Below are 15077 nucleotides of genomic sequence, written 5' to 3' on the forward strand. Positions count from 1 at the left end.
ACGAACAAAAGAAAAGATCTCCTCTTATCCTTCTCCCGTCCTTCCCCCGCTCCTGGCGTGACTCATGACTCATGCCCTCGTGATCCATCCCCCGTTCAGCCATGGGTGGGAGGAAGTTGTTGACATCATGAGTCACGGGATGGCAGGGTGATTCTTCCTCTTCGCAGAAGAGGGGGAGGGATGTCTCCATTGTTCATTCCCTAACTATTAAATCGATCCGCAGCGCATCTAATCGATTTCTGAACATTTAAACAATGAAAGGTGAGTTATCTTGGGAACAAGCACTTATCGACATAGCTGACTAAAGGAACCTGTATGTTGTGTGCAATCGAATTCCCAAATTCGTAACAATATATTTATATACACAAGTATGTGTGTGTGTGTGTATATATATATATATATATATATATATATATATATATATATATATATATATATATATATATATATATATATATATATATATATATATATATATATATATATATATATATATGTGTGTATATATATATATATATATATATATATATATATATATATATATATATATATATGTGTGTATATATATATATATATATATATATATATGTGTGTATATATATATATATATATATATATATATATATATATATATATATATATATATATATATATTGTTTTGGCTGTGGAAATTCGCAGAACACCATAAAGGTCCTTCGTTAGTTTTGCCGATAAGTCCGTTAGGGGGACAATAAAGGGGGTAGGGGGACGAATTATAGAAGGGACGATAAAAAAATATAATAAAACATAAAAATAAGATGGGGCTAAATTTGTTTCGTTTACAAATTAAGGGAGTGGGTATGGACAGAGACATGCAAAGGCGATAGGTTGGGAGGGAGACAGTAGGGTAGGTCCGAGCCCGCCTTCTGAGTGGCCAGCACCACCGCACTCCCTCCACGAACCTTATTACTGCAAGGCCTGTGCCGGTCATTCATCTGCCGGCTGTTTTGCTGCAAGGCCTGTGCCGGACATTCATCTGCCCGCTGTTTTGCTGCAAGGCCTGTGCCGGTCATTCATCTGCCAGCTGTTTTGCTGCAAGGCCTGTGCTGGTCATTCATGTGCCGGCTGTTTTGCTGCAAGGCCTGTGCCGGCCAGTTCATCTGCCGGCAGTTTTGCTACAAGGCCTGTGCTAGTCAGCTTCACCACGGGCCCGTTTTGCTACAATGGCCTTGTTTTGCCTTGCCATGCCTTGTCTGCCTGCCTTTGCCTTGACCCCATGCCTGCTAGCCCTTCTGTTTTGCATTTGCCCCCATTCATTACCATGTGCGCCAGGATCATCGCGCGTTCTGCAGGGACTGCCCTGTAGGCAGCCGCATCACGGGAATACATTGGCAGCACATGCACCGTTTTGTTGCTCGAGTCAGATCATCGCGCGTTCTGCAGGGACTGCCCTGTAGGCAGCCGCACAAGGGACTGCACTGGCAGCCCATGCACCGCTTGTGTTCACTGTGCTCATTTCACGGGGAAGGCCTAGGACTGCGCTTGAGCAGCCGGCCACATTCCCTGTCACCTGCAATTGTTCATGAGCCAGAGACTGCGTGTGGGTAGCCTGGCTCCCTGCTTTTCTTTTTTCCCCACAGAGTCCATCGATCCTGGGCCATGGTTTCGTGTAAAAATTATAAGTTAAGTTAAGGGTAAAATTGTAGATGAGTTGCGCCCCCTGCAAGTTTGTCGTAGCGCCGGCAATTTATTTAAGTCGTCTGTCTGAGTGGGTTTGTTTAGTTAGTTACTCAGCCCGTAGGTTATTTATTTTTGGGGACACGAATACACTAAATGTCGTACTCAGGGATTCGAAGATAAAACGTACTAGGGGAAACTTACACATGATGGCACAGGAAAATTTGACGACTCGGGACGAGTCTGTAAAAAGGGGAAGGGGTAGTGTTACGGCTGTGGAAATTCGCAGAACACCATGAAGGTCCTTAGTTATGCCGATAAGTCCGTGTTCAGTTAGATTTCCCCACCGTTGTTTAATGGGATTTATCCGTGTGGACAGGGCTGTGATCTTTGAGATAGCTGTTTTTCTTTCACTATCGTTATTTTGGACCACCACCACCAACATCGCTCGCAAACAACTGCTTCAGACCCACCGTCCTTCCAACACCACAACCACACGCGCATCTCAACAAACCACGCCATCCTGATCACCTCAACCACTACGCCAATCACCTAACCACCTTCCCTGCTACGCCCACTACCGATCACCTTCTCCACAACCCTGCTGCAACCCTCTCCGCTTATAAAACCGTCTCTACCAAGGAAAAGGAACAAGGGATTCCAATAACGCCATGAAAAAGAAGAAGGTATTCCGATGGCACGCGGATTTTCCCGCCTGTTTTTCCCGCGCAAGGGGAGGAGCGAGGCGTTGGAAGTGGAAAACACTTCCTTTTGGAAGTTTCCTGCATGTTCTGGAAGGAGGGCGGGGCGAGAGCGGAGGGGCGGAGCATGGGGAATATAAGGGCACGCAGAGCGCGAAGTCGGTCTTCTTTTTCTTCTCCTCTTCTCTTCTCGTGGTCTTGGTGGAAGGAGTCGGGTGGAAGTCTTGGTGATCTTCGTCTGTGGAGAAGCGGTCCGTGGAGCGACCCGCTCAGTGGAGCTGCAGTCGGTGGAGAGTCTGGGCGTCGTGAAGGAGACGCGGACTGCAGGCGCAGCTCTGCCAGCGGTGTCGCGTGAACCTGCGCGCTCGTGTGAGGAGAGTGCTCGCCAGCCACGAGGAAGGCCCGAGCTCAGGCACGGCTACGCTAGCTGCCGTGGGGACGGGACGTCGAGGCTCACACCACAAGGCACCACGAGGGTGCAGGTAACATGCAACGGTCTCGTGGGATTCGTTCAGTCTGCCAAGTCCCACACCATAAAGGTCTTCGGGCCCAGCCTGACCCCCTTGTCTATGAGGGTGGTCTTGTCTTTGTTTCTTTGTGTGAATGTTGTGGTGCCGAGTCCCGTAAGTAAAACTGTGTAAGTGACTGTACATTGATAATTGCTTATAGACGGTTGTACTGCTTTGTCTTGCCTGCGTGCCGTGCTGCATTCATTGCTTTTTCGGTATACGTGCATGTTGGTATTTTTGAATACCTGCATGACTGCATGATTGTTCCTGGAAACGTGTGTAGTTGTAATAAAAGTGCCGATTTAAATGTTAACCCGTTCGTCGTGTCCTCTTTCCCTTATTGAAATGCCACCTTGCATTGCGGAATGTTAGTTGGGTTTTAAATACCCGATAAATAGAATCGGATCCGGCGAGGTCGGGCGATAATACCCGCTCGGTTATCTCAGAACGGAACGGACCGCTTGAGCAGTTCGAGTCCAAGCAGGCCTCTGCCGAGGTACGGTCCCTTGGTAGGTTACCCGCGCGAGTACTTCGGTATATCGATATTCGGCGATTGACCCTATTTTGCGCGGGTAGAATACGGACTGGGCCGTGGTGGGATTAAGAACCCACCCGTGACTGTTTTCGGCATTGTTCCGGAAAGTCACGACTGAATTGCTCATTCGGTGGGCGAACTGGCTGCTATTAGTTGATGCGGTCACTCGCACGCCGGGCGGGCATAGATTTGTAACAATATATATATATATATATATATATATATATATATATATATATATATATATATATATATATATATATATATATATATATATATACATACAAGCCGGAAGGCGGCGATGGGTCTCCGAGCATGGAAACCATAAGATATAGAGCAAAATGGATGTCATATAGCAGATAGGGAATCACCTTAAGATTATGCAGATCAAATCTCATCCAGTTCCATCGACTGATAACTACTTATGTGTTGATAACTACTTTTTCCATCAACTGATAACTACTTTTCATCCATTTGAATGAAAAGTACCGAAAATGCGGTTTGAAATCGGAAATCCCCAAAGTTCGAGGGGATGCTGAGGTTGAACAAAGATCTACATCGAAAATCCGGCACGATCGTTTGTGCACAATGTACTCCAGACGATTCGTGTGAATTTTCATGACCATCCGACATAAAAAGGAGGAGTAGCATTTGGCACGAAGGCACCTCCAGCTCTCGCATATTATCGATTTTTGCACTAATTGACCTTTGACCCCTGACCTAAGCGAAATCGGTCAATATGTCCCGAGGCAAAGTTGTAGTACTCATTGAGTACCATGAACCTGCAAAGTTTCATTCGTATCAATGCACTCACCTGGTCACTCGGGGGCCTTCAATTTTCGCGTATACCCTAATTGTAGGGGACGCTGCGGGTAAAGTATTCCATATATCACAAAAACCAGAATATATTTGATAGAGTATGACCTGTCGATCATTCGTGCCAAATTTCATAACCCTATGTGGGATAATGACTTTCGGAATTGATTTCGCATGAACGGTACCGATTATGAAGGTTTTTTGGTTGTTGCTCGGGAACCAAAGCATCCCTAGCAACCATCACAATTTCCAAAGCACAAGGTCATAAGATGTACCTACCACCCGAGTTTGATCAAAATCCGCCAACGTTTACTACCAATTATGCTGATGACAAACAAACAACCATCCAAACAAACAGACAGAATTACTGACAATAAGGGTCACCGATTTCGGCAACCCAAAATATATATATATATATATATATATATATATATATATATATATATATATATATATATATATATATATATATATATATATATATATATATATATATATATATATATATATATATATATACACATCTTCTTCTTCTTTCGGCTGCTCCCATTAGGGTCGCCACAGCGGATCATCCGTATGATCCGCATCATGATTTGGCACGTTTTACGCCGGATGCCCTTCCTGACGCAACCCTGGTCACCTCTTATGACACAGGGATATGGTACACCTATTTTAACCGGGGTATACACCGGCCCAGTACACTGGTACTCACCTCGCCGACCTCGGAAGGATGACAGGCTGAGTAAACCCCCTGGTGTATTAATTCAGTGGCCCAACGGGGCTTGAACTCAGGACCTTTTGGATCCCAAGCCGCTGCCCTAACCACTGCACCAACACCAGGCTACACACACACACACACACACACACACACACACACACACACACACACACACACACACACACACACACACACACACACACACACACACACACACACACACACACACACACACACACACACACACACACACACACACACACACACACACACACACACAATGTAAGGTGCCAGATTATGTCTGAGCGGGATATACGTCCTAACCACAGCACATACAATGCTGAATGATACCTCACTTATAGGCTTAGCAACGAACGGATCATGATCCATAGAGGTTGGACAAAAATGTTATGAAAGCTTTTTACCTGAAATGTCTTCATTGGTGGTATGTCTCATCAGAAAAAAACCCCACCCGAATCCGCCCCTGGGAAACCTCGTTTTGACCTCAAATCCAAGATGGCCGACATTGTACAGGTGCAAAACTTAAAATGGACCTAATTTTGGAAAGAAACAAAATAGAAACACTTTTAAGGTGTCATTTTTAACTAATTTGAGGACTCCCGTTCATTTAGTGAAATTTTCGGAACCATTAAAGGTCACGATTGTGTGTTAAGGTCAAGGTCATTGTAAAATTTAATCAAAATTTGATCTCAAAGCTCACCAAATGACGCGTATTAACCCGGGAAATCGCTCAGTGTGACATCATCACCTATAGATCACATTAGTTAACTCATTCGGCTCGAGACCCATCAAAATACGGGTTTCTGGCCAAAGTGTTGGGGATGAGACCCGTATATATTCGGGTTATTATGACGTTATGTGACGAAATGTAACATTAAGACATCATGGACGTCATATAGCATTATGCCGTCATGCACGTTGTTAATCTCCTCTCTAATGCTAATTCTACCCTCAATCTGAATGCAAACCCCACCCAGATCCCACCCTCAACACCCAGTGGTACTTTGTTAGTGGTGCTTTCGAGCGACATTGGTGCTTCAGTCTCAGTTTCTGCAGAAATGCATCTAACCATGAGTAAGAAAGCTTTCCTTGCCAACACATCAACCAAGCAGGCCCTCATCAACCTCCTTGCAGAGGATATGGTCAAAGCAGACATCACCGTTGAGCATGCAGAAGGGGACGCTGACTGCAATATCTGTATGCTAGCATGTTTGTCTGTGAAGAACAGTCAAACAGCCGTTGTCACAGAAGATTCTGATGTATTTCAGTTGATGATACATCATGCTGATGCCACAGATAACAGTGACAACCTGTACATGGTGACCGCAAAACAGACGGTGTGCATCACAACGTTGAAGAAGAAACTGGATCCTGCCCTCTCGGAAAGTCAACTCTTCCTGCACGCTTTCAGTGGGTGTGATACCACATCAAGGCCATATGGAATCTGTAAAGCGACTGTTTTTACGAAGGATGCAGCACTGAGCAAGTCAGCCACCGTTTTTATGTCTCAGTCTTCATCGAAACAGGACATCGAACAGGCAGGAGAAGATGCCATGCTGGAGATATATGGGTGCACTACATCAATAAGCCTCAATGCAGCAAGGGTGACGAAGTTCCTACTGAAGGTAGCTACTTCTACACTATATGCATCTCCAGAAAAGCTTCCGCCGACGAGTGACGCAGCCACCTTTCATCGTCATCAGACTTATCACCAAGTGCAGGGATGGCGTGGCAATGATATCGCCTCTGCAGGTTGGGGTTGGAAAGCCACTCCCAGTGGTCTTGTGCCGATCAGGATGACTCAGCCAGCAGCACCAGAGCGACTCCTCAAGATAATTCGGTGCAATTGTGGTGGCCAGTGTGACAAAAAACGTGCACCTGCTGCAAGAATGGACTACAGTGCACACCAGCTTGTGGCCAATGCAGGGGAATAACATGCATGAATGTGCCACATGTGGACAATCAGGATGATGATGACCAGGAAGTAGATCTCAATAATAATAATACAATGGATTAACATTGCAATTTGACTTTAAAAAATTATCACTCATACAATATCATTTAAGTGATCAGGCATGGTAAACTTTGTTATTAGACACCTTAACACGGGTGTCAAAATAATGTCACTGCAAGGTCACAAAATCTGTTTGGATTCTTACTTATTTGGTTAAATTTGGCTATGATTATGATCTCAATGCCAATCTCATAAATAAGTGAATGGACATCTTGAAAATGATACATCCAATGTACTTTATTTTGAGTCTATTTGCATCATTTTGATCAAATTCAGGGTCAAATTAGGATCAAATTTGACCTTGAATTTATCACATGATCTAGATATCCAATCACCTCAAAACTATTACTAAATGGATGAGCATCTTAATGGTATATGTGGCAATAACAACCAATATATTTTTTTATCAATAACTATCACTTTGGCATAACTCTTGATACAATTTCAGTCAAATTTAACGTTGCTTCTGTCAAGTTTAACGTTGACCTTGACATCTAACGATCTTATAAGTATCACTAAACGAATGGGGGTCCTCAAATTAGTTAAAAATGACACCTTAAAAGTGTTTCTTTGTTGTTTCTTTCCAAAATTAGGTCCATTTTAAGTTTTGCACCTGTACAATGTCAGCCATCTTGGATTTGAGGTCAAAACGAGGTTTCCCATGGGAGGATTCGGGTGGGGTTTTTTTTCTGATAAGACATATCACCAATGAAGTCATTTCAGGTTAGAAAGTTTTGATAACATTTTTGTCCAACCTAAATCGTTCATTGCTTAGACCAGGGGTCGGGAACGTGTGGCTCGCGAGCCAGGTATGGCTCTTTTGATGATTGCATCTGGCTCGCAGATAAAATTGGAGTTTGAAACTTGGAAAGCCCAATATTTCTCGCAGAAGCTTTACCTATAGTTTGAATGGTGTCGTGCTTCATTCACGTGCAGGGCTGAACTTGGCAGAAGGAGAGAAGAAAAAACACCTCCGAATTGTCTGAAGCGGTTTTTGTTTCGTCCAGTCATGCGGCCGAAGCGAGTAGTGATTTCAGTTCCTCCAATGACGTGCCACCGCCGAGACGCGTCACGGAATTCATCTCGACCAATCACGCGCCACCGCTGAGGCGACTCGTGATTTCGGTTCCTCCAATGACGTGCCGCCGCCGAGACGCGTCACAGAATTCATCTCGACCAATCATGTGCCACCGCTGAGGCGACAGCATCCCAGAGTCGGCCGGCCGCGCCGCACCTCTCGAGTATGTCAGCCCGTGCGCAGGCCAGCCAGACTCACTTGGGTCAACATCTCCCTCTCTCTCATTTGCTCAAAGCTAACCCTTCGACGAAGAAGATGGCGAAAAGAAAAAAAGATGAGGAGTATCGTACATTTCAGGACGAATGGGCCGAATAATTCGCCTTTGTGGAGAGAGCAGGTTCTGTGGTGTGTCTAATTTGCAATGACAAAATTGCATCGATGAAACGGTCGAATATAAAGCGGCACTTCGACACGCGCCATGCTACCTTTGCATCAAAATACCCTGTGGGAGACAGCAGAAAGAAAGCGTGCCAAGAGCTACTGAGCAGGGTGCAAGCCAGCCAGCAGCAACTCCGCGTATGGACCCGGCAAGGTGACTATAATTCCGCCAGCTTTGCTGGATCTTTAGCAATAGTGAGGAACGGAAAACCATTCACAGATGGCGAGTATGCAAAACGTTCATGCTGGATGTCGCCAATGAACTTTTTGATGATCTTCCGAACAAAGACAAGATAATCAAACGGATACAAGACATGCCTCTGTCGGCAAGAACTGTTCATGATCGTACCATCATGATGGCAAACCAAGTGGAGGAAACGCAAGTGAAGGACATAAATACAGCGCCGTTCTTTTCCCTGGCTTTGGATGAGTCAACAGACGTAAGCCATTTGTCGCAGTTCAGTGTGATTGCAAGATATGCTGCTGGTGATACACTGCGCGAAGAAAGTCTTGCTGTTCTGCCAATAAAAGGGTCCACAAGAGGTGAGTATTTATTCAAGTCTTTCATGGAGTTCGCTCAAGAAAAAAATCTACGAATGGATAAACTTATCTCGGTGTGTACTGATGGTGCTCCGTGTATGGTGGGGAAAAACAAAGGATTTGTGGCGCTTCTCCGTGAACATGAAAATAGACCCATCCTAAGTTTCCATTGCATTCTACACCAGGAGGCACTTTGTGCTCAGATGTGTGCTGGGCAGCTTGGCGAAGTGATGTCGCTGGTCATTTGTGTGATCAACTTTATTGTTGCCCGAGCCTTAAATGGTCGCCAGTTTAAAACACTGCTGGATGAAGTTGGAAATAACTATCACGGTCTGCTTTTGCACAGCAATGTGCGTTGGTTGTCAAGAGGGAAGGTGCTTAGCCGTTTTGCGGCTTGCCTGAACGAAATCCGGACTTTCCTTGAAATGAAAGGGATTGAGCATCCTGAGCTAGCCGAAACTGAGTGGCTCCTCAAGTTTACTATCTCATGGATATGACTGAACATCTGAACGAGCTCAACGTGAAAATGCAAGGCATTGGAAATACAGTGTTATCCCTTCAACAAGCCGTGTTTGCTTTTGAAAACAAGCTGGAGCTCTTTATCATGGATCTTGAAACAGGTCGTTTACTACATTTTGAAAAACTGAGACAATTTAAAGATGCATGCACAGCAAGTGAGCCCACTCAAAACTTTGATCTCCACCAGTTAGCTGGCTTCACATCCAGTCTCCTACAGTCATTCAAAGCACGCTTTGGAGAATTTCGTGAGCACACTCGTCTTTTTAAGTTCATCACCCATCCAAACGAGTGTTCACTGAACACAGCCGACCTGAGTTACATTCCTGGTGTCTCCGTCAGAGATTTTGAAGCAGAAGTGGCTGACCTGAAGGCCTCAGACATGTGGGTGAATAAGTTCAAGTCACTGAATGAAGATTTGGAAAGAATCGCACGACAGAAAGCAGAGTTGGCGAGCAAGCACATGTGGACAGAAATGAAAAAACTTCAACCCGAAGACGAGCTGATTATCAAAACTTGGAACGCGCTTCCTGTCACATACCTCACACTGCAGCGTGTGAGTATTGCTGTATTGACCTTGTTTGGATCTACGTATGCATGTGAGCAGTCATTCTCACATCTTAAAAACATCAAGTCCAACCTACGATCACGTCTAACGGATGAAAGCCTCAACGCTTGCATGAAGCTTAACCTCACCAAGTACCAACCAGACTACAAAGCCATCAGCAAATCCATGCAGCACCAGAAGTCCCATTAATGGTGAGTATTATAACAACATTATTTAAAAGAATAAATTCAGAGGCTTATTATACTCACATTTAATTGAATTCAGTCTTAAAATATATTATATGGCTCTCACTGAAATAGATTTCCAAATATTTTGCTTTAATGGCTCTCTGAGTCAAAAACGTTCCCGACCCCTGGCTTAGACTATTAGGAGCTCTTGGGTCCAGACGGTACATCTGGAGGTTTGAAAGTAGTTGTGAATGCAATTTTTAGTTATATCTAGTTTTTGTTGTGCATGTGGCGTCTTTGCTCAGTCAAGAGTCATTGGTTCGCACATCTACCGGAAGTAAAAAAAATAAACACATACTATTCAGTCAATTCTGTTGATGGGTAATTTCCTTTTCATCGATTTACTTTGCCGAGAAACCTTCGCAGTCTTAACAGTTAGTGAGGATTATGCTGATAAAGGAAAATCATCGCAAAAGAAATGCAACAAATAATTTCCTTTTGTCTATTTTACTTCACCGAGAAAACTTTAATCTTTTGGAAACTAATGAATTCTCCAACAAACGGAACCTCAAACTCCTTACTAATCCATCCGTGGGAAGTTGGACGTAATGAAAAACGAATTGTTATGATTACAAATCAAAAATTTCTTCAAAAATCTCCTTCTCCAGACACACAAGTCAGAATGCTACCAAATTTTAGTTACAACATTAGGACAGAGTCCTGATGTTAAATTGCAGAGGTCATGCCAATTACATGAACGGAAGTGTGTCAAAATGGCCAAAGGTGAATTTTTGGGAAAATCACGTAAATTCCTTCAAAAGTATTCTTCTCCAGACCCACGAGTCAGAATGTTACCAAAATTGGGTTACAACATTAGGCCAGGGCCCAAATAAGCTACAGGTCCAGTGGTCCATTTTAACATTATCTATTTATTCAATGTGATCAGAAGTGAAGTGAAACTGTGCACAGACTCCTAGAGGGTTGTCAATGTGGCCTTAAGTGAGAGAAAGCTATTGATGTCACACACAGGCATTCCTTTCCTGCAGTAATTCTCTGCATACTACTTTAGTATGACCTATTTCCATCTGTAATATATGAGTAGAACCCTCATATACTATAGTTCTAACTGTAGCATTTTTGCCTGGGACAACCTTGCATATTATCCGAATACCCCAAATAATTGGCGGTATTCGGAGAACAAATGAATGATAATAAAGAAAAACTGAAAACTAAAATACACAAAAATCAGGAAAAATGAAACTCAGTGATACTTTCCATATTGGCTCGAGATTGCTACAGATCAAATTAGTCTGTGCGTCAAGCCTTGCGAGGTAGAGGGGAGGGATGCGTAATTGGAGTTAGGAGGGGGGGATGCTGACTTGAAAAAGAAAAAGGGGGTGAGGACTCAACGTCGCATTTTACATTATGTGGGATGTCCATGGAACCCTGCCATTATGCTGTCAAAATACATTCCTATTCCTGTCAAATTCCTTAAATATTCCACACTCTATTGAATACAAATTCCCTTACAATAGGATGGTGGAACTGGTTTATCTGCAAGTCTTATGTAAAGAAAGTTTAAAGAACCTGATAATGTGCATTACAGTCATGTTGAAATCAGAGTGAGAATGTTTCAAAATGTTTCATTTCACTCATTTTAAGCGGAAATTCAAATCAAAGAATCCAACATTGAGTTTTGCAGAGAATCGGAGGTGATTTTTGCTCACGCCATATCTATATAATATTTTCAAGTGTTGCTTGTGTGTATGCTATTCTTTCATGACCGAACCGTAGCACCAAGAGACCCCAAATTTTGGGTGAGGGTATGTCAGAATCTGGGCAAGGTTTTAAGGCACCACACGTTGGCCTTGACGTCGTCCATTTCAAGGCCACCAGAGGCCGCTATAAAGTGTATATTTGGATGTGGGGTCAGGTAGTGCTGCTGCTGGCCTGCAGGCAATCTGTAACAACCATGAAGCCAATAACTCCATTGCTTTTCAATGACCAACACGGCCCGTAACCACATGCCGGAGAAAGTTCACCCAGCATGGCAGTGCCGGCTATCCCTTGTTAGTGTATGTATGTATGTATGTATACACACACACACACACACACACACAAAGAATGGTTGACGGTGATGTTAGCTGACTTCCAAATAGATGGAAGATGCCCTCAGGCAAATTACAGAGTGAATAGAGCAGAATGTTTGTGAAGTACAACATGCTGTCTGTTGATTAAATAAGTCAGTGTAGTGACAGGTACTTTTCCTTATCATCTTATCGAAAGAAAGTTGAAACAACTTGATAATATGCAGTTGGTGATGTTAAAATCCAAGTAAGAATAATTCGAAATTTTCCAAACGTTTCAAGACACTCATTTTAACACTTTGAACCCTGAGCTCCTTGGACTTTTCGCTCCCCCACATAGGCCAGCGGTATAGGTCAGATTTTTTTGGTACTTAATCAACCGGCTTGACACAAAGCTGCAAGAGGTCTCATATGAAAGATGGGGATCTCAGTAACTCATTTTGCCCTGTTGTCCTCATTTTTTGGTGGGCGGCCCATGAAATATCCACACCTGAAGGATACCCCCATTCGAAAATTTTGATCATTTGTGAAAATCAGTGAATTAGCCATAACTACAAAGCAGTGCACCCTATTTTTACATGATTGGTGTTGAAATGTGCAGAATGAACAGGGGGATACTACTAGTTACTTAATGGAATACTTCTAGATAAATATATGAAAATAGAAAAAAAAAGACGTAATTTCCGGACCGCTAACTTCGAAAAACATCAACTACAGAAACAAACATCTGCCAATTGTCATGTTTTTATTTTATTTTATATGTGTTCACTGTTCAGTTTACCATATCAATATAATGAGAATATTTTGAAACAAATTTCTACTAGCAAATTATACGATATAGTGACGGAAGTTTGCACAAGTGATGTGATAACTATATGTTACACAAATACACATTGTTCTACGAGAAATGAACTAAAACATATTGAGCGAGTGTCCTCGATATGTTCAACCATCACTGTCCGTGTCATTTTGGTCACCATGTGACAGTTCGTTGCCACTGCCTGTCACTGGTGGCACACATGCACTCATTAGTGCAAGGCAAACTGCCTTGTGAGCAGCTGCAGCTGTTGGTGCATGGTTCACTACCACGGCATGAACACACAAGACCATCTAACATCTCCGCTGATGTGGGTCCATCAAACAATGTGGGATGCAGCACACCTTCTCCTCTGTACCATCCATGACCCTCTGGTGTGGGAATTTCTGGATTTGCCAGGTGGGCATTCATCCATACTCGGGTTTGGTGAACGGATCTCTTCACATGTTTGAGAAAAGCTGGTCCGGACGCATCAAAATCTGCTCTCATTAAGTGTCTATGGGGGGTGGGTGGAGTTTGACGCCCCCCCCCACAAAAAAGGTATTTGCTCTCTTCTCTGAAAAGAAACACAATTTCGATGAAACCTGACCATAAACTTAATCACCTGTGATGTACTAAAGTTTCTTCACGGCATAAAAAAGCATAAATAGGGCAATACTCCTGGGTGCTCACCTGGTAGAATAATGACACAGGAGGAAGTCAGCATGTGACGGAAACAGCAAAATGTACCAATGAACCAATGTTATAGCAAATACCGATGGTGGATAAACCCCCTCCCCCAACCCACCCAAGTCCCCCCTGTAAATCCCCTTCGACCCTGATTTTTAAAATGGCATGAACAAATTTTGGTACATCACGAGTACGAAGGTTGTGGTCAAGTTTCATCAAAATCCTGTGTGTAGTTTCAGAGAAGAAGATGCAAGCGTTTGTGGACAAACGGACGGAAAACGTGCTAGCCGGAACGAGGTTCCAGGTGATCTAAAATGTGCTGGGCTTGAGGTCCTCAAAACCCCACATTACCTATCAAGGGTTCACAAGTCAGACAGCCAATGGTTGTGGCCAAAGTGTTTCACGAACAGTTTGGCCAGTCTCAATTTTTGTTTGGAAATCATTTGTAATTTGTTCGGGGTATCAGCGATAACTTGCCAACTCTTTGCAAAAGACATGATGGGATCTTTAATGGCCACCAACACCCACAGTGCTGGAAGATGGTCGTCCAGCTTCACATCTACACCATTCATGCAAAACACCAGAATGACCAGCAACATCTGGGTCACGATTCCAACACAGGCTAAACAACTCATTGCAAACACTTCGCAGCAATCCCCAAGCACTGAAACTTCCAATGATGTCATTCATGCTGCAGAAAACAATTCATGAGCAAAATGTGATTGAGATACGACAGGATAGCTTTCATTTCCTTGAAGGAATACCATTCTGATTGCTTGTACATTTCATGTCACGACATCCAGAAGAGATATTTTATTTTACTTAGATGGTCTGTGCAATGTCATCACGACCCTTCCTCCTCTTTCCACGTCTTCTGAACCGGTGTCAAAGTTGTAAAAGTTTGAAAAGTCAATATAATGTACATTTTCTGAAATAGATAAATCCAAAAAAAGGTTTTAAAACCAGAGAGTTGGTGTCAAAGACACCCAATGCTCGACTGTTTATTCATTTATCGTTTTTAAAAGACTAGTCTAATAATTAATATTTTTTTATAAAGCATTGCATTGAAGTCTGATCCAAGTAATTTTAAAGCAATATATTGTTGTGGTTACCAAATTCGCAAACCACCATTCAGGTCCCTTAGGTGAGGTATCTCGGTAAGTGCATGTGTAGTTAGGCCCAAACCCGTTGTCTAGTGGGAATACATGTCATTTATGCGAGCTGCGACTCTTCAGGATAGGCGTTTTTCTTTTACTATCTTTATTTTGGACCAACCGCCATGATTAC

The 15077-nt window shown here is 43.2% G+C and overlaps 1 protein-coding gene across 2 annotated transcripts in view; it reads right to left on the bottom strand.

Annotated features, from left to right (window-relative positions):
• Nucleotides 1–13911: 13911 nt before the first annotated feature.
• The window catches only part of LOC147033730 (serine/threonine-protein kinase NIM1-like), a 158869-nt gene continuing 157703 nt past the window's right edge, over nt 13912–15077 (bottom strand). For both annotated transcript variants that reach the window (XR_015055617.1, XR_015055618.1), the window contains one exon: nt 13912–14718. The gene's annotated coding sequence lies outside the window, so the exon portion shown is untranslated. The remainder of the gene's footprint in view (nt 14719–15077) is intronic.

The sequence above is a fragment of the Eptatretus burgeri genome, chromosome 2, assembly GCF_056783735.1.
Source record: "Eptatretus burgeri isolate ZD-2024b chromosome 2, Ebu_testis_v1, whole genome shotgun sequence".
Taxonomy (NCBI): domain Eukaryota; kingdom Metazoa; phylum Chordata; class Myxini; order Myxiniformes; family Myxinidae; genus Eptatretus; species Eptatretus burgeri.